This window comes from Enhydra lutris, unplaced genomic scaffold, assembly GCF_002288905.1.
Source record: "Enhydra lutris kenyoni isolate GAN:26980312 unplaced genomic scaffold, ASM228890v2 scaffoldscaffold15, whole genome shotgun sequence".
Lineage (NCBI taxonomy): Eukaryota > Metazoa > Chordata > Mammalia > Carnivora > Mustelidae > Enhydra > Enhydra lutris.
The window spans coordinates 29,520,558-29,542,160 of record NW_019154099.1 but is presented as its reverse complement, the minus strand read 5'-3'; the positions used below and the strand labels follow the sequence as shown (position 1 = coordinate 29,542,160).

Sequence of the window (21,603 nt, the reverse complement as noted above, 5' to 3'; positions counted from 1 at the left end):
GTGTATTTTTAGTCCTGTGCCATTTCTATTTGTGAAAGGAAATACGGTCATTGCAGTGATTGCCGCAGTGCTGGCTGGAGACGAGGGCTCTAGCTCTGGCTTCTCCTGACCATGGAGTGTGGCTATGGTTTTGCTCGCGAGAAGCTCCCCCCTTCCTCTATTGTCTTCTGCTGTCAGCTCTCTCACTTGTGGATGTTAAGGATGCCTCATTTCCGGTGATGTTCCTTCTGTCACCGACTCACTTCCTCTGTCTCCCTTACACATGCCTGTCCTCCTTTAGTTCAGCGTTCAGTGGAATGCTGGGGTCATCAGTCCATATGACAGGATAGTCCCAGGCAGTTGACCTATGCTTATGTGTATGGTTGTCTTTACTTTTGGAGTCATTGAACTACTGCAGCTTCCTTTGGTAAATTTATTCTTCGACTTACACTTAATTATGAGAACTTCCAAACATAGTTGACATTTTAGGCCTCCATTTGGTTTTTATTGATAAACCATTTACTTACTTATGTTCTTTCATTAAAAAAAAATTTTTTTAATGCTGCCTTTTGGGAAGTGGGACTGGAGTGTTGCTGACTTTGGGTTTACACTTCTGAAATATGGACTTGCTAGGACTTGAGTGTTTCAGTACTATCATCATAAAGCAAAGGCAGGAACTTGTTAAAAAGTGAGAAAGCCAGTCAGCTAAGGTTAATGAAAAATGGAGTTTTAAATAAGAGTTCAGAATACTTTATGGAGAGATGCATGGGGCACTTGTTGCATTTACCTGATTTGCAACAAGGAGAAGAAATTTATTGGTGTCTTTTCACTTCTGGACATGTACAAGAAGTTGAATAGTTTGCTCCAAAAAACTGGCTTCTTGAGTTCTTGTTCATCTGCAATACCTTTAATTTGTTAATTTCTCTGCTTCATCTAGCATAAATTGGTTTAGTTCAAAGATTTGATGATAATAACTGGCTCAGAGAGGAGACAGAAGTTATCTGTATTGTGCTGAGAGAATTAGCAGAAAAGAGAGAATTCTAGATAAGCTCCTTGTAAACTGTACAATGTCAAAGAATGAGTTTAATTGGCTTCCCCCCCCCCACACACAGTTAAATATTAAATAAAAGTACAAAGCACGAAAGAAGAGAAAAAGAAGAACATAAGGACGGTAGATGGAATCCACATTTAGAGAGAGATGATACTTCATTCAGAAGTAGATATTACCCAAGGAGGAGAAGATGTAGATGAGGAAAATCTATTTATTAGAGAAAGTAGTTAAACAAGAGTTTAACAAAATGGCCTCTGTATTCATTCTGTTGTAAATTGTTAGCCACCACACCAGTTTAACTTGTTGGAGAAGTTCCTCCTATAGTTAAAAAAAAGATTGAATTTATGTATAAATAAATATATGCTTATAAGTGATATTTTACTAATAAATATTCTGATGTAGTTGCTACATTCATTTTTCACCACACCTGAGAACTTTCTCAGGTGATACTTAATACATTGAACATTACATGTTGTATTTTTGGAATATAATATCTTTCATTTCCTTTGTGGTTTTATTTTTTAAAAACGAACTTTTTCTTTCCTGAAAAATATAAATTATCGTAAATAAGATACAAATTTAGTTCTTGCTTACATATAAATTTCACATAGTACAGGTGCTATTATGCTATAAGGAAATTTTTACTTAATACATCGCAGGTATTTATAGAATTATTTTGATGATATTTGGATATATATACACATTGTGAGAGACCTTTGGAAATCTAGCATCTCTGTATTAAATGAGCATTTGCATATCAAATGAGCATTTTATCCAATGAGTCTTAAGACCTATAGGAACAAATGAAAGAAGGAAGACTCTAAGATCCAAGAGGGAAACTCAGTCTTAGAATCATTGCTAGCATTATTTTAAATTAGCCTCTTAATTATTTACAACTCTCTGGCTGCGCTTTCTGTTCCCTATTTGTTCTTATTCCCTTAACTCTTTTTCTGTTCCAAACTATTGAACTATTGAACTATTTTCTCAGCTCTTTCTATTTGCCTGTATTCCATTGTTAGTGGAGAATTTCTTTAACTGGTATTCTACTTTGTGTTCTTTAGAAAAGAACAAGTTGATAGTCGTCTATCTGAGAAATAAAAGAAAAGCTATCAATTTACAGAGTCACCATCATATACTTGATTTTTTTTTTTTTTTCCAGACACCTTTACATGGAGGGAATGGTGCCCCGATCACTGGCCAGTTCGTGTGTTTTTCATGACCCGGTGGCTCCACCATCTTTTTTCTTCTGTTAATTCATTTATTCAACAAATGTTTATTGAACTGATCCTATGGCCAAGAGTATCCCCTGATCCCCGCTGTGGAGATTTTTTAAAATAAAACTCCCCTTAAAAGGTAGCTTTAGTTTACAGTATAATGAAACAATATTGTTCATACTCTGGGATTTTTTCCTGTTGAATCTTAAAATCGATTTGGTAGCTTAAAATGGGCAATTTGAAAGAAATTAAATAAAATTGTGACTTAAGTATATCACCGAAATAAGTATTACATAGTGAAACTTTTGTTCAGCAACCTATTTATTGACATACATGCAAATGTGGTACTGGGAGAGAGAGAGTGAGTGAGTGTGTGTGTGTGTATACTGAGTCATGCTGAAATATGCATTTCTTGCTGTTGTTCCTGCCCAGAAAAAGCCTGAAAAAGGCTACATTGCGGTTCTCACCCTTGCTTCAGCCCCTCCGTCTTCCCTTCTCCTTCCTGCGCCTCCCTCTCAAAGATCCGCCTTGGCCCCGCCTTTTTTCTCTCCCTTCTCACTCTTCACCTTCCTTCCATTTGATTATGTTCTCCCTTCTCCTGGTTGGCCTTCTCTGTGTCCCTCCACCCCTCACCATTCTACCTACTTTTGACTCTCAATTCCGTTTTCTCTTCCGTGTCTCACCAAATCTCCTATCCTAGAACTAATGTAGTACTATGGAACTAAGCCACTTGTGTTGAAAATGACAGTCTTTGTACTGCCATCTAGTGGTAGAATTTTAAAGCAATGCAAGTGTTGGTAGTCTAGTTTCTCCCATGGCTTCCAGATTTTCCCCGCTAGTTTAGGGTTGTAAGGGAGTACAGGGAATATGCCCTTTTTACTTGAACCTAAATTTGAAATATAACTTACCTGCTTCATTTTTAGAGCTCTAGTATATTATATATATGTGTGTGTGTGTGTGTGTGTGTGTATACATATATATGTGTATATATATATTTGTATATACATATATATATGTGTATATATATATTTAGAAAAGACTATATTTAATTTGGACCACACACACACACACACAAAAATGTATAACTCCTACTCATTTGTCCCACTTTCCATCCTGTATATTTGTTACTTCTGTTTAGCAGAAAGAAAACATTACTTTCTGTGTATCTGTTCTTGTTTGTTTTTTTTTTTAAACCATGGTTTATGTTTGTTGGATAAATAGAAACATATATAAACATATATGCCAACTTGTGGGCTAGCTAACAAGTGTTGCTAAATGTCATTGAAAAAAAATAAAAGATAAATGGAGACTTATTCTCCACACAGCAAGAACTCAGAAAATAGGAGAATTTGGGTGAAACTGGAATAACTTGGAGAATTCATCAGAAGAACTACCTCCTTAGTTAGCTGGGGGCTTACGAGAAGGAGGTTCAGTAGAAACAGGGTAGCATTAGAAAGACAGTCTCATGATATATGGGTTTCTCAGTTTCCTGGAGGAAAGAAAGACAGTGGGAGAGTAAGCTTCTCTGTTGACAAAAAGTGTAGCTGTTGTATGTGTTATAAATGCTTATATAAACATATGTCTATATGTAGGATACATTGTTATAAATCTCCACTCCAAGATTAAAATATATTGGGGTCTCCCAAAATCCCTGCAAGCTTCAGTAACTACTGTTTCCCCAACACATAGCATCGTGCTTGACATTGGTTAATGCTCAATAAATATTTATGGGTTGAAGATATGAACAAATTAGTCAATTAATGTAGTCTGGTAAAGGTACAATGTTTCATATGAGATGTTTAGGAATGCTATGGCAGTGTTGGTCTATAGACCTAAACTCTAACCTTTAAAGGATCTTTCTCTTACATGGTAAAGGAGATGAAACAATGTAAAATGATAACCAGCAAGGCTCCTCATATCCTCAGTTTGGCTCCTTCCATCCCAGTCTGTTCCCATTCTGCCAAATATGTCTCATGTCCCAGATACAGTTTCCATTGCTTTTCACGATGACTCTTCTACTTTTACCCATAGACTTTCCTTTTCCTGGAAAACCCTTTCTTTCTCTGGCAAAAGACCTGGGGGAAAAATGTCTTTTTTTCCTACAAAGGGAAATACTACATTAAAAGGCAATATATGAAATTTTATTTCTGTGTGTGTGTGTGTGTATAGGCTCCATATATTTGGCTCAATACATAATATGTAATATATAATTATAATATCTATATCATGCATTGTTTTATTGCCTTATCAGTGTCTGGGACACACTGAATACTAAGTGTCTGCAGAATGAATGAAAACCATTCCTCGAGCTGTTAACTGTTTGATGTCATTGAGCCATCTGTAATTCCCTGGCATTCTTGCGTGCATTGTTTCTGTTTTATTTCATGGGACTTAATATTGAAGAATGATATTTGGTGGTACATTACAGATGCTTGCTATGATTTAGATTGTAATCGTCTCTGGAGTTTAACCCCCGTGGGTGAAAATATTCTTATGACTTTGAAAGGGTCTTAATGAAAAGATATTGCCATGTGAAAATTATAGTCCTTATTTATCCTTTCACCCTCAAGTAAAATATTTTACCTGTGAAACTAGGATAAATAATGGCTTTGATTGGATTCAGGCAATTAATAGAGTCTGGTATAGGCTTCTTATATAACAGTAACACCAATTTCCTTTCCTAGTCAGGATGAAACAATTATGCCTCCTACCCTACTCCAGTTAACTGCGTCAGCATTGTAGTACCATAAAATCTCAATAAAATCTGAAAACTGTGGAGTATGGATAATCCCACTATAAATTGTAAAAAAAATTACCCCTCCAGACTCTATATTCTCTCCATTAAGTTCATAGACACTGTCTCTTTGTACATAAAGTTTTATGAAATAAATCGACCAGTCCTTCTGTCCTTACTAGATAGCAAGCTGTTTTGATTTAAAAGCTGATAATGGTACAATCAGATTTTGGTGTTTGCAGTGCATTTTAAAAACATAAATTTCATCTAACGAACCTTAAGTAGAGGGAAAATGCTACTTTTATTTGCACTATGCAGTGAATGTCTCTGTGAGAAAGAATAAATGACATATTTCCCATGGTGGGCCTATTTGTTGCAGCCATAAAATAAAGATTTGGTTTCCGTCCACAGACCTCTAATCTTAAAGGTACATGAAGCAAACCTAAGCACAAATCTGAAAAGAGCTCTGTCTGAGTCATTTCAAATCTTCTGTGTTTAGAAGGAATTGTCAATTTTGTGATTGCATTTTTGTCTCTCCGCGCTATATCCAAGGGCTCCCTCATCATCTCTGGTGTGGCCTTTGTCAAGAGTGGATGTTTTAAATCAGTCCTCTATAAACACAAGGCCCTTTAAAACAGAGGAACCCTTCTAGAGACCGAGGTTGTAAATCCTCGGAGAACACGAATTAGACTCTAGAGGAAGTCATATGTTACAATGAAGGTAGAGTAGGTGGCATTTGAGGTCGAAAGTTAAAGAAGCATAAGATTTTGCTACTCAGAGGAGGTAGAAGCATTCCAGACCAGGAAGAGAGTGAACAATGAGGGCTTAGGATGGAGAGTAAATAAAGAATGAAAGATGGTGTGGTTTTCACTGAATTGTAGGCTATAAGGCACTCACACACACATTCACTGCATAGAGTGTAAAACAAAAACTGTTTGCATGATATATACTAGGAATCACTTACAGGAGAGGGCCAGAGATCCTTGCCCTGAAAAAGAATGCCTTTTGACTCTTAGTTTAGATAAACTTCTTAATTCTTTCAGAAAATGATTTTCCAGCTGTGCATAGAGAGAAACTAGTGAACAAGATCTGCAAAAGAAAAGGAGCCAAGAGGAGTAGATCTCCATGTTTTACTTTATAACTTGGGTCCCCTAGAATGTTGTCTCGTTAGATGTTTTTATGTTTTCCCAGTAGCCACAAAAATTGTGGAGCATTTCACTTTCTGTATGTTTCCTTACTGTCAGAAAACAGATCTACTGAGTTTGCGTTACCAGGCTACAAAAGCTCTGCTATCCCCCCTGCCCGAATTAGGGAACTCCCTTTAGTCAGTAGGCTGAAAGCAAAAAGTGACAGCTAACAAAGAAGGTGTCAAAATTATTATTAAAATAAGACCCGAAAAATCATAGCAGGGTCTTTTGGGATTAGAGTAAATAAGCTTGCACAGCTCTTTAGTCCTTGGAGATAATACTTTATTACAGCACAATAATTGCTTTTGAAATAATGACCATTAGCAATGAAAGAAAGGTTAAATTATGGTCAGTCTATTTGAAGTAGGCAACAAAGAAAGTATGTAATAAATCTCATACAGATATTTATTAAAAATCATTCAAATAATTAACCTTTATCGAATGCCTGTATGTTCTCTGTGCTTTACATACATCATCCGCAAGTCTTAACAATAACAGACATGGGGGTGTTATGGCCTTTTTTTTTACAGAGAAGGAAACTGAGACCCATGTTACTTCCTCTACTCCTTATAAGGACAGAGCTTCTTAGTGATAGAGTCTTCAATAAAATCAACATTTCTTAATACTCTAAAGCCATTTGCCATACTTGGACTTGATGTTTAAAGGGGTATGCCTTAGTTACGTCGAAAATTTGTCAGGTTTTTTTTTTTCTTTTTTTTTGAAATTTTGTCAGTGTTGATCCAATTCCAGATTTCTTTGAATTAGATATATTGTATTTTTAAATCATTTTATTTTATTGTCAACGTTTAAAATTCGTGATACATGAAATTTGTATATCTGTATCTGTCTTTCTATCTGTAAATTGCATGAAATAATTCTGTGTTGCTAAATATCGGCTTTATGGTACCTTATTATGTATTTCCATTTCTCCAGCGTCTTGCAGCATTAAAAACAGCCTCAAGCTGTAGGTTAACATTTTTAGGTGTAGGGAAATTTTGTCAGAGTGTGCTTCACTGAGTTTCAGGGATCGACATCTGTGTCATTTTTAGACATATCTGGTCTCTGCCTGGAGCTCTCTTGAGCCGAGAATTGGTTGGACAGACATACACAACACAGACGTGCCTGTTCTATCTTGCCTCATTTGGGTAGTGGTTATTTTCTGAAAAACACAAGTGGAAACCACAAAGTAAAAACACAGCCAGCATTTATTATCACTGTTATAATTATATTTATTTTTCTTAGATTAATGAGTTCAATAAAATTCTGAGCACTAGCCAATAGCTAATAATCATTATAACGTTACAGTTTTAGAATTATCCTAGCTTATATAGCGATGTTCCAAAATGCCTTCTTTAAAATTGGAAAATGAATTCCATAAAATGTGTCTTTGGTTACAGAGAATAGCTTCATAGTAAGATCTGACATTTTCCAGTTTTCGTTTCTCTTTGGAGTCTCAAATAGTATCTTTTCTGTGTTTTTGTAGTTCTCATGTTCTTACATTTCTCAAAGAGTAACATACCTTATATGCTGTCCAAAGTTGATTGGCATCGTGATACGGGATGTTTTCCAACACGTTCTCAAAGTCATGGCTATAATGAAATAGAATCAATCGATTCATCATCCTACAAATGAGCGCTAACTGGTGAGGCACTGCTTGCTTAATGGCATTGTTGTACCCATTGGTATAATCTATAGTAATCAAGGTAGTATAACCTCCAATTATGTGTTTTATTATCTCATTATCCACCTTGCAAGTAAAATAACTACTGACAGGCCTGTTTCTTTCCTTCCTTGGCCACTTGTGATCATTTTTTATAGTAATCATCATCACAAGCCCCTCACACTGAAAAATAACCCCCCTTTCAACTATAACTTAAACCAGTTTTAACTGTATAGTCTTGCATATCTGATATAAAGGGAAGATTATTGCTTTTTCAGTTTACAAGTCTAAATAAGCCATTGGATGGTTTATGGCTATTTTTCAGTGTTGGGCTCTGTATTTCTAATTATGGCAAACATCAAGAGTAAAATTATCCTTACAGACAGCAAGCACAAGCCATCATGGGCTCATATTCTACTTGATAAGATTACTCATACCATATCTTATTCCAGAGGAGATGTAAGGAGCATCAGCTATATTATTACTGTATGCCAGTGGGTGGTTTGTTTAGGGAGATCTCACATTTTTGTAAGGTACAAGATGCAGTGGCCATATCTGGGCATGGTAGAGTTTGCTCAAAGAAGAGCTTGGTACCGTGCCTTATTTAATGCATGAGTGTATCAATACACACATGAACATGCACAGAGACATGTGTTCATATATATTCACATTTTAAAAAGGATACTACCTAGAAATTGTCATACTTAATAAACTGACTGAAATTAGTTGATTCATTATAAACTTATTCCCTATATTATACCATTTAAGTGGGGGAAAATTTTCATATTTAATATTTAAACAAATGGGATGATTGTAGCACCCGTTTATTTTCTTTCTTGCTTTCTTTTTCTTTTATCAAAACCCTGGAAAAAACCTTGAACCACCAGTACTCTTACTGAACAGAAATAAGAACATTTGAAATATTTTTATTTAAAAAAACTTTAAGCCTCACTTTTTTAACTTTTTGCCTTATCCAGGAATTTCCTGATATTTTCCTTTCTATTTACTTATGCATTTGATTCAGTGCACATTTATCATTCAGCCGTCTTCTATACTGTGCACAGATGTCTCCCAGAGGAAGCTCATAGTTGAGTGAATGGAGGAGGCAGAGCAGCTTTCCTGAGAAGCGTCCTATAACACAGATAAGTGTAGACTCACAGAGGTAGGTCACAAAGGAAAGAGCACAAAGCTCAGTGCTTGGGAGGGGTTGGTGATGATTCAGGACAAGGATGCTTCTCACAGTAAAATGTTTACTTGCATTATCCACATAGATATGAGGAAGGAAAGGCAATTATTTTAAAAAGGTGAAAAATCCTAGAAATATGAAAGAACACAGTGCATTCTGGTAGAGTTCTTGTCGGCCACGTCTGTAGTAAGTGAATGCTACAGGGAGACAGAGAAAGCTTGTAAGCTGGTGAGTTATCATAGGAAGGCAGGCGAGAATTCCTAAAGGCGGGTGCAGAGGCAGTAGGAATGGAAATCTGATAGGCAGAACTTGTTGCCCAAATGGATGTTGAGGACAAAGGAAAAAATAAATATAGATAATTCCTAAGTTCTTGTTTTGGCAACTGCCACATGTTGAAAAATTCTAGTGGAAGATTATATGAATTGAAAGACAGTACTGAGAATTTTACCCAGAAAACAGTGTAAAGTGAAAAAAACTGACAAAAACATGGAAGAAAAGATGCGAGACATGAATTGACATGTTCCAAAATATACCTGAAAGGATTTCTATAAAATAGGAGTAGATAGAATGTGTTATACAGAGAAGCAATATTCAGAGAAATGTCTGGGTATTTTGGAAAATTAGGGAAGCCATGAATCTTACAGTATAGATGACTCAGTAAAAATAGATCTGCATCTAGACACACAGCAGTGAAATTGTCAGGCATGAGTCATAAAGAAAAATCTCAACAGCTATCTACAAAAGAGTTAAAGAAAAACAAAGACTGTCAACAATAAGAAATGCCAGAAAGCAATGCAGTAGTCTCTTCAGAGGACTGAGTGAGGGATCCTAGAGTTTTGTTCTCAGCTAAATTCAATCAACAGTAAAATAAAATTTATTTAAAGCATATATTGACTAAGAGCTTACCACCCACACAAATTTTCTGAAAGATCTAAAGAATATGCTTTTTGGGGAAAAAAAAAAGAAAAAAAGAAAAAGGAAGAAGAACCCAAATGGAAAGGTGAGCTTCGAACTGGTTTTAAAAGTATAGGTAGGGGTGTTTGGGTGGCTCAGGTGGTTGAACAGCTGGCTCTTGAATTCGGCTTAGGTCATGATCTCAGGTGCTAGGGTCCAGCCCTGAATCATATCTGCAAAAGGAAATAAATTTTAATTAACTCTTGGTGGTGAAACATGAATCAAAATTCTGAACTATAATGAATAAGAACATGGGGAAGATGGGAATGTTCCTTGGGTGGTTATCACATGCTAAATCCTTCTTGTGTTTGGGAGGAGAATAGATACACAGAATGACTTTAGACTTTAGAAAAATTTTAAATGAAAGAATGTAAATAAATCTCTAATGTTAAATGAAAATAATTGTAGAATATGATCTTATATAGTTTTTAAAAGAGCAAAACTGTATTCATTGTTAATTGATATCTGTTTAGTTAAAGCATAAAAACTCTATAAATACACCAGGATACTATGGAAGAAGGAAACAAACAGTAAAATAAAACAAAAAAAAGGTCAGCTTTTTCTGTAATATTTTACCTTTTTTAATCACCTGAAAGAAATACTGCAAATGTTAAGGTTTTTTTTTTAATCTTTTGGGAGAATAAATAGGTATAGAATTCCATATATGTGGGGGAATTTTTTTTACATAAAAGTGACATGAAAGAAGAGCTATAAATAATTTACCTCAATTTTTATAAGCAAGTTTCTGAGAAAGAAAATACTGGAACTTGTGTTGAATGGTTCTTCATATTTTATCTTTCACATTATACATTGTTGGGTGTGAGAGACAATAGGAGGAAAACATTTTCAAGATTTGGCATGGTTGAAAGAGAAAAAGGAATGTAAATGCTGAAGAGTTAATTTGGCCTCTGACATCTTATTTAATTGATGGTATAAATGTGGTAGACACCAAGGAAGATCTTTCTTATTAGCATGTGAACTTGCATGGATTATAATGAACCATCCTGGCCTCTCAGATCCGTGCTTGGCCTCAGGGACAGCTCATGCTTAGTGTTGAGGAGGTGACTTGGCAGCTTTGGTTATGGAAATCAGCGTAAATGATGTTCAGAATGCATATTATTAGGGCACTATCAATTTTAAAGTATTCTAACATAAATGTTACTGGTTTTTACCAATTAAAAAATTATTTTTCTTTATTACCATGTTCAAAGAAAACACATCAAATTTTGTGTTTATTACCTAAATACACTGACCCGAAGCATCACCCAATCCACCAGACATTTGCTTTAGGAAGACCCAAGACCTCACTCTCCATGATAGCTCTTATATTCAGAAACTGTCTTTTCTCACAGAACCTAGACAGTCATTCATAGAGAAGTTAGTTGTAAACCCAGTTTAAAGTTAAGAAAGCCAAAAAGACTAGTGTGTGCTTCCTATGCCCTCTCTCAACGTAGCCTATGTTATATAGTGCTCTTGAAACACTCATGCCACCTGGCCTGACTCTAGGCAGAATTACAATTTTGGCCTGCTTCTTCCAGAGTCATTTCTGGAGACTGCACCAGCTGCCTGTGAGGGCTCCTTCCCTAACCTATGTCCAGGGTTTGCATCTCTGAGCTCAGGAAAGGGTCTGAGCAAAGGAGCCTCAATGTGACAGATGTTCCTGAAGCCAAAGGAAGTAGGATTCCATTTCCAGGTGTAAGGATCTCATCAGCTTTCTTAGAGACTTAGGTAATTTATCTTCTCTAGGGGAAGGAGGGTGGTTAGCAAAGTATCAAAATAACGTCTCTTTAAAAACAAGTCAGAAAACAGACAGTGCCTCTTAGGGAATCCCTCTTAGGGATTGAGGGAAACACAGAATTATCATTTCTTACAGAAGCATCCCAGACAGACTTGATAGGGAAAATACTTTTAATCCAATTTTACAAAGCAAATTTCTCTCTTTGCAATTTGCATAAAATTAGGCCAGGAACTGGCATGTCCTTCAACCTGGATTGGAAACAGAGAAAAAAATGTAGCAATACTAGCTTTTTGGCCCAAAGATCTATATAGGTCATTTTTGAGTGCTTATTCACCCCGCGTTAGGATGACGCCAAAGCAACACATTGGAAAGAGAAGGGTCAGCACCGACTTTTGCTCTCATAAAGAAAACTTACCTTCTGTGATTTCAAAAGTAGCCTCTGCTGGCATTCACAGGTATAACATCTAAGATTTGTGTTTCTCAAGTGTCCCCCAGAAGTCTGGTAGGTAGTATAGATATTTTGCTCAGTTATAGGTTAGAGTCACAGGAATGTGAGAGACTGAGCCTCCAAACTACAGGATTCTTCTCAGTGCTGCTTTCGTGTCCTCTGCTTGTGGCCCACAGAGTAAGGCTTGTGAGCTCTTTGTGGGCAAGGGTGTGTTGGGGAGGGGCGTGTCAATTACCCACTGAACGAGAAAGAAAACTTTCATAATCTTTTTTTTTTTTTTAAAGATTTTATTTATTTGACAGAGAGAGATCACAAGTAGGCAGAGAGGCAGGCAGAGAGAGAGGAGGAAGCAGGCTCCCTGCCGAGCAGAGAGCCCGACGTGGGACTCGATCCCAACCCTGAGATCACGACCCGAGCCGAAGGCAGAGGCCTAACCCACTGAGCCACCCAGGCGCCCCTTTCATAATCTTTTTTTAGTGGGATGTGGGGATATGCACAAGAAATCTATACCTCCAGATGGAAATGTGTTCTAGGGTGTGAGGACAAGTGTGCATGTTCCTGTAGCCAAGAAAGAGAAATTCTTAAGAAGAGGCCAGAAGTGGCTGTGAAAAGAGATCATGAGCAACCTTGAAAACTATAAAGAGATTCAATGGCATGTGGGCATAATTCACAGATGTGAGGATTTTTTACGGTCTTAGAACACGTCTTCAAGAATTCCAAGGGTCGACTGCATGTCTTTAGGAGGACAGATGAGATCACTATTACATATTAGGACATACTTTTAATTTAGCTAGTTTAAGAATATTCTAAAATGAGGCATGGAGAACACCTTCTTTGAAGAGGGAGAAGGGCAACAGCAACGTTTGTTCTAAATGGGCCACAGTACTTCTGCATGCCACCTTTTTTTGTTTCCTGCATGCCATGGCACCTAAGACAAGGGCCATGATTCAGTGGTCCTTAAAATTATTATAGCAGATGTCAGTCTATGTCTTGAAAGATTCCATTTTATCCAGTCTATGGACCAGAAAACACAGATAACGCAAAAAGACCAAGTGAAATTAGAAAAGTGAATTAAAAGGCCGTGGATTATTGCCTAAAATCATCTCTCTGCATTACACATGAAAATGAGTTTGGTGATTTCATTATTTACCATATGCACTCACCACAAAATCACTTTATTATTAAGTATTTAAAATCATCTCTGCTTAAAGTGGATTCACTTCTGAATAAATCAATCAGGGCAGGTTAGCTTGGGTTTTGAGCAGTTGTAATGAATTGACAAAATGGAAAGGAACAGGAAATAGTGGTGTAGTCATATCTCAGAGGGTTCCTTGAGTTCAAGGCTCTTAGCTGACTCTGGAGAGTTGTATAAGGTTACCAAGCATAGTGTAAAAGCCCACTTATTAATGGAAAATTTTATGAACTCTTTAATCACAAAAGCCTTTTGTGCTCGAAGACGTGCTTCCAGTGAACACAAGACAATTGCAAATCTGTGTTCATTTTCTTTTTAGAAACAAGAAAAATAGTTTTAGTCATGATTCTTTAGAAAAATGAAACCCTAGTTGCTGTTGTGATAATCTCAACAAACATTCATTTTAAGCTGTATTTTAAATGATTAAATTCCTTACCGAAGTTTCCAAGCAGTAACTCATATTCTAGAGATGGTAAGTATGTTGAACTATTTAAAATATTTTCCTAAAAGGAAAGAAAAGCCTGTTAAATGTAATTTAGCTAAAAAGCGAATAAAAATTATTAACATTTCCATTCCTATGTCATTCACTGGCCTATTCAGACCCAAAATATAATTATCTAGGACTTTCCTGAGTCGTAGAAATGTAATGATTGTAACTCCCCTCCCCACAATGTTAATATTAAAATATAAGCGAGAATGTGATTTTTAAAATAAAATGTGATCTAGGTCCTCTCATCATTATATTGCAGAATCTTTTGCCAACTAAGAACTACTGTGACCATTTCAAACAGAGACCTGCATTTGTTACCATCATCTTCATCAGCCAATGTTATATTTTACTGTGTACGAGAGTATAATGGATATGGCTCTCCTACTCAAGGAGTAGACAGAATCATGAGGCATATAAAATAAATATATGCTTAAGTATAATTCAAAATTATGCACAGGTATAAAAATATATAAAATACAAAATATGGATGTTTTTTGGAATCAAAAGATTGCGTTGCATTAGAATATGAAAGGGAGCTTCATGAAGGAAGGTGCCCTTCAGTAGGAAGGGGAGATTTTGTTGACTAAAAGCGGATGGAAGGAAATAGCCAGATACAGCTGGATTAGGGAAGAAGCCTTGAGGGTAAGACTCCTCAGAGTTCCAAATGAAAAAAGAACTCTGGAATAACCGGAGAGGACTGTTGAACCTTATTTGTTAGATGGTGGGAAAAATTCAAGGTTTTTAGATATGGAATCTTTTGAGGAAAGCCCTGCATCCGTTCAGTTCCTGGAGAAGTTCCCTATGAAACAAATGTACGTAGCAGTATCTTGAGAAAGTTCACTGAGAAGTAGTATAAAAGGGACGGGAGGAGTTCCAGAAAAATCGTGGGGTTGAAGCAAAGCAATAGTTGGTGAATCATACTCATTTAAGGGGTACAAATGAAATGAATGAATTCACTCATGAAATGAATGAATCTGGGTGACCACGGAAATGATGGGTAAAATCAAGACTCTAGAGAAGAATAGGGTTTAGTTTGAAATGACTTTGGAATGTTCCGGTGGACCGGGATGCCAGAAATAAGAGACTGGAGTTTAGGGGAGTGATCAGAGCTGGGAACACGAATTTGGTATTCATTTCCTCTGAGACTGTAGAATTGTGGGATTGTGTGCCATTAATGAAAAGCTCACCATTAAAAAGAGGCAGAAGAGGGTAAGTAGTGGAAGCTTAAGGGGAAAAGGAAACTTTAGATGTATGCAGAAAGAGGAGATGAAAGGTAAAAGAGAGGAAGGGAAGGATGTTGGGGGAGGGGAGAGGGAAGAGGGTTAGGGGATGAGGGAGGGAGGATCCAACTCACCCAAGAAAATTAGTGTACAGTAGAGTCAGTAAATGCTTTCTCTAAAGGGCTGCCAGAGATACAGCAGATGAGTGTGGTCAAATAAAACTTTATTTACAAAAACAGTGACAAGGCCCACAGGCCTTAATGTGCCCATCCCGAAACCAAGGGAGGAGAGAATTTTAAGAGACTGGAAGTGAAAATGAAGCGAGATAATCAGCAGTCTTGAAAGCTGTGGAGAGGACCAGTAGCATTATAACTGAGATGCGGTGCTTGCACTAGAGAATTATAAGAACATTATGAGGTTATTTTTTAATATAATGGGAGCAGAAGCCATTACCCTGTCAAGTGTGGGTGTAGGAATTGGGAAAAAATGAATAAATTGCCTATTATATCTACACAGTACCAACATCCCAGGATTTACATAATTGATTACATTTTTAAACCTGCATTTGGGATTATGTAGACAATCACAGTTGCCATTGTGCAAAGGCATACAGTTTCATTAGCAGTAGCAAAAGTAAAGAAAGTAAGAAACAGATTTTAGTTCTTCAGTAAGCAACGTGGGGCCCTGGAGAGCTGATTCTAATCTTGGAGTTCACCCTACTCTGGGGTAAATTTTATTTACTAATGAGTAAAATCAAAGATCATGATAGGCTAGAAAAATCAGGCATCTATTTGAACAATTGATATTCCGAAAGCAAAGGAGGTCAGGATAGCCATTGTATGACTATATTATGGAGAACATACCTCCCAGGTCTTCGAGTGGTAACGCCCTGAGTTTTCACTGATTGCTGTATGTGCGTCCAGCATAAGGTGGCCAAAGAGAAAACAAGCTAGTGAGATTTTCAGAGAATATTAATGTCCCTGATGTTCCTCACGCATGTCCCTCTAGCTGGATCTCCCCTAGTGCTTCAGACTCAGGAGTTGGGCTGATTCTTCTCAGATGGCTTCCCTTCCCACTCTGAGCAAAAGCTCAGAGTCTTTGCGTGTACTGTGCACACCTTCCTCTGTCTGGCCTCATCCCCTCTGCTGTCCCATTTTCAGTTCCAGAAATGGAACAGCCTCCTTGTGGTTCCTTGGGCACAGAACACCCTTTCCCACCTTGGGAGTTCTTAGCCCTGTTGTTTGCTTTGCCTGGAATGCACCCCCCTCTCCAATCTGTCTCTGCCTCCCCCACTCCCCCGCCCCTCACTGGCCCCTTCAGGTCCTTGCTGTTATTTTCTCCATGAGACCTTTCTGGCCACCCCCCTCCTGAATTGTCCACCTTCCTCTTAGCAGCCTCCAGCGTCCCCCCCCCCCCCCCCCCCTCCCCCCCCCTTTTTTTCTCTTTGGCCCTTCCCATTATCTGACTGAGTATTTGTTTTTCTTTTTTTTTTTTTTTCCTCTGTCCCCCCCCCCCCCCCCCAGGGTGAAGGCACGAGTTTGTATCTGCCTTGTTCACTGCTCTCTCCACAGAACCCAGAAGAGTGCTTGATTCCTCATAGTTGTCCAGTAAATATCTGTTGGCTGAATATATAAAAGAATGTTTGGATCAAGAGGAGTAGCGGTTTTATATATTATCCAGTATATATTCTGCCTCGGTGATGGTGCTTTCAGTTTAGGTACATTTCAAACAAAAAACTGCCTAATTTAAACAGCCCAGGAGATGGGAAGGGATTTCGCAGCAATGTCCTAGAAGGGATGGTGGGAGCGGCAGTAAGTTTCCTGCCCGGATGCCACCAGATGGTGATGCGCTCCTTGGTGCCAGGCGGGGTAGTAAGTGTTCTCAGTGTCTGATCTCATTTACCCCTCAAAACCCCAACGGTGAGGAGGAACGGAGGAGGAGGGGTGGGAGATCAATGGCCCAAGGTCAGAGGGCTGCAAGGGACAGGGCCAGACGTCCCACCCATGTCTCTGAAGCCAGAGCACTGTCTTTCTCTTAAACATGGCAGCTGTCGTTTTTAGAGCAATTCTTGCTGGAAGGTGATGGAAGACGACTCTTATTCTGTGATGCTATGCATGTTCCCCTGCACATTCTCCCTGCCCCCCACCACCATATACTCCTTTTCCCTCTCCCTGTTCCTCCCCATTCTCCCATTGTTCTTCATGTCCAGAAGAAAGCAGCAGCTCTCCTGGAAGCCAGTGTTTCTTTAACTGGACCTGAGGAGAAAAGAAAGGCTGGCAGTATGCAGCCCCTCCCCATCGGCTGCCTCATGCCCTTCCGACCGTGGACACCCCCCACCCCGCCTGCCCCAGTGGGCCAAGGTGAAAGGCATTGCACAAACCCTTCTGCGAGTCATTCTGGCTAGGATGTGGTAGTCTTAAAGTCTCCGTGTATGTTCATAGATCATTACACTGTTTGCATTTCCTATGGTGACCGACGAAAGGACTTCCTTTCCTTGAAGAAGAGCTGAATGGGCCAGTTTAGATAAGATAGAGCCTTTAATCTTTGGACAGTGCCCAGGCTGAGCTGGACATGGGTGCTGCTGTGTCTTGTGTCAGTCTGCTGATAGTGTGAGGGAAAGTAAAGTGTAAATGCCTGGTGAGTTGAAGAGAGGCAAACATACAAAATCTGGCTTTGAGTAGAGGATCCCACCATATGAGCCTCCTTTCAACTACGAGCTTGAGGAAAGGGGTAGAAAAGCTTTGTTCACCCAGGTGACAATACCAATGATGGCCTCTTCCAGGAGAAGCCTGACTGAGGCAGGACAAGGACCAAAGAAAGGTGCCTGTAAAGCCAAAATAACTGTCAATACATTTTGAATCTTTTGGATTGAGAAGTAAATAATAAAGAATATAAGATGTGACTTTTAGTTTCCATATTTATATTGATGGCCCACTTAAATTTATGCTGCTTAAGGTCAGGTTGCCTCTTGGGAGGAGAATAGAGAGGAGTATGACAGGCTGTAGCAGTTTTCCACATCATTGCCTGAAATCTCCGAAAGAATCTGAGAGAGTGCATTGATTTTGTATTGCTGAGAACAAATCATCCCCAAATCTAGTAGATTGATACAGTAACTTTTTTTTTTTTTTTTTGCTTATGGTTCTGTGAGCCAAAAATTTGGGATGGGTTTAGCCATGCAGCTCTTATGGTAGTCTCACTGTGGTCACTCATACAGCTGTAGTCTTCTGGCGGTGAGAAGGTGACCGGTCATGCTAAAATGAGTCACTTACCTCAGTCAGGGTCGGCTGCCAGCAGAGCAACATGTATTTTAGGCTTTCTTGGGTTCCTTCACATGGTGGCGAGGTTCTAGAAACAGTGAGCAATTGAGGGGAAACCCAGTATGCAAGTGCTTTTCAAGCTTTTGACTTTGTGTCATGTTGGCTGGTAGTCCACTGGCCACGTCAAGTCACGTAGCCTGGTCTGGAGTCATCCTGGGATGCAGCCACATGAGGGCATGGATGGATAACTGGAGACATGATTCATTGTAGCGATGTTTGCAGGAGAGTTTATTGTAGGTACATATTTGAAAATTAGAGTAGATATGTTGGACTGCAGGTGTTCTACCTTCACAGGGATTTTGTAACATACGGGAATGAAACTTATCAAGTATCATCATCCCCACCCTGCGGCCCAGCCCCCTCTCCCCCCTGCCCCGCTCAGCAATGAGCTGGGATACCCAAAGCTATCTCATCCCTTTCTCATTCAAAAGGAACAAAATCTCAAATATAAATTCTTTCCAGATGCTTATACTTGATTTGCTGCTCTTCCTTAGGAAGTAAATGATGTTTTTAGTTCTGGTGCCTAGGTAATGTTTCCATTTTCTCTAAGTGGGTGCCCCCAGAGAATCAGTTGCTTCTGAAATGACTGAGGAACTCAAAGACTAATGGAGGTTAACTAGGGGAGATGCTCCTATCCCACATTTAATAAAAATAGAGTAGAGTTATGCAAGTATGTAGATAAGCTAATCATCTGACCTAATCAGCAATGCAGATTTTAAAAAGCCTTTCTAATTACTTCCTCAGCTTGGCTGAAGGTATGGGTAAAAAGAGTTTCCCAGCATGCTGGTAGCAGATGTATTTCATAATATTTATTGAAAATATTGGAAAGAAATCCTCAATTATGATGATCCTGAAAAGTACATCAAAAAAGATATCATATTTAACATATTTTAAACTTTCATTAAGATATAAACATAACATATTTTAGATCATCAACTCTCCCACCAGTTATTTGGAATCATTATTACAATTAGACTTCAGCTCTCAGAGCCAGATTGCTTATTGGTTAACTGCCTGTGTCTTCTCTGAGTTGTGTTACTTATCCATGAAAGCTCTAGTTCTCTTGGACAAAATGGGACCACCGCAATAGTCTCCGTTCTTTAGCTGTTTGTTAATCTGGTATCTTGGCAAAAGAGTCCTAGTGCATGATGTTTCAACAACTTTAAATGTTAAGTTGCTGACATTTACAGGCATATGTAACACCACACAATATGTGATTTGGAAGCCTAGATAGATCTGATACTCATTTTCTTGGCAGAATTTGAGTAGTCATGAATGACTGTCAAATAAATCATTCTACAATAGAGTTGCCCAAAAAGAAGCTATCTACGAATTCCTGGTTGAAATGCCTATGTCATTCCTGTGTGCTGTGCTCCTTGAGGGACAGTTTTTCATCTTTACCTTCCATTCTGTGAGCTGCTCGGTATCTTTCCAGCACATTCTGTGTAATATAACATTGGCCTGAGTGAGTTGCCATTGCCCACAGTCAAAATAAATCTTAAATGAATTGGTCCATTAGTGCCTTTGGAGTGACTGAATGCTTCAGTAGCTCCCTGTTATCAGATGCTGTGGACCTGGTTACTGTCCTCTACAAAGCGCTTCTCCAACATCCGTCTTCTAGGGAATCTTCTTCAGAGATCAGATGGAAAATTAACAGTGTTTTGTGCCAGACAAAGACAACATTCAAAAACTCTTAATGAATGTCCCTGCGTGATTCCTGGCATTTGGGAAAGTGAATGCTGCGTTTTGGAGAAGCGAGTGCTGAGTCATAGGACGGTGACTGGTTTTATTTGAGGACAAGGCCAGGAAATATAGATAATCCAATATACAGTTTACTTTATTGGCTAGTGACTTTGAAACTACAACATGTCATCAACTGGAAGTCATAAGATGTGACACTCTTGTATGCCCAGACTGTTAAATCTCTACATCATAGCTTCTCAACTTGGGTGCTTTTGGCATTTCAGACTGGATAATTCTCTGTCATGGGGGACTGATTATCCTGTGTATTGTGGGATGTCTAGCACCGTCTTTGACTTGTACCCCCTGGATGCCAAGAGCATTTCCTTTCCGTGGAGTCACTACAAATCAGATTGTCACAAGCCAGACATTGCCAAATGTCTCCTGGGGGAAGGGGGGCAATTTTGTCCTCAGTTGAAGACCACTGCTTTAGATTATTTGAATGATTTTCTCTTTCAGCTAACATTTATGAGGTACTTCTTTGTTAAAAAATACATTTTGGTATGTTTATATTTACAGACATAATATATGTCAGATACACTAAAGCAGTGGGTTCAACAGATGAAAGTTCCTTCCTGACCAAGTTTAGTTAGAAATATGTGGAAACTCTCTTGGTTTTTCTTTTTGTATTTTACGTATTAGGTAGAATCACGAGAAATTTTCTTTTTGTGGGTTTAAAAAAAAGGTAAAATATCACCATTTCCCAGTGTTTTTACCTAATGTATAATTTATAGTAATAATGATTTGAGAAAAAAAATTATAAGCGTACCCAGATGTCATCATGGTTACCATGATTTTAAGTGTATTTTGCTTTCCTTTGCAAGCAGTGATGGTTTTAGAAATTTCTTCTAGGCAGGTTTGAAGAGCCAACAGTCTGGCTGCCGCTGGCTGGGGCTGAAGTCATATATTTTAATAATGTGATTGCGTAGCTTGTGCAATACTTCTAATTTAGAAGCTGTGCTTATTTTGTGCTTGAGGTGAGGGCTAATGGAAATCTTAGACGGCGGTGGATACTAAAACTGTTCATTGGGAGGAGGAAGTGGAAATGAAATCTAAATTTTAAAAATATGCATTCACATATTAAATGTTGATGGTAATCCTTTCATTTGAAAGGATCTGATGGTCTCAGTCAACAGGGGTCATAGAACATCAGGCTATTTCTTGCTTTGTTGGCAAGTTTATGGTGGGAGGAGAATTATATCTGGAAATGCCTTTCTGAAAAATGAAATCGAAATGGAGATGAACACTTTCTAGCACATAAAACATAGCCGCTGTCATTTTTGTGTGCTCTAGATCTCTACTTAGAACAGTAATGAACTGTGAGACAGTATTCATTGAAGTATGAAAAATACCTAAAACTTTATGTTAGTCTTGTAAACCTTGTTCTTCCTTAAGCTTATTAAGAAAGCTGTAGGCAGATAAAATCTCCTCTCCCTTGGCTCTCCGACCTTCCAGGGAATGCACTAACCAGTAGTGAAATGGCCAGAACTCTG

At 38.3% G+C, this 21,603-nt stretch overlaps 1 protein-coding gene across 1 annotated transcript in view; it reads left to right on the top strand.

Annotated features, from left to right (window-relative positions):
• Positions 1–21,603, top strand: part of LOC111147079 (Kruppel like factor 12) — a 450,202-nt gene that overhangs the window by 326,983 nt on the left and 101,616 nt on the right. The gene's annotated exons all lie outside the window — the stretch shown is intronic.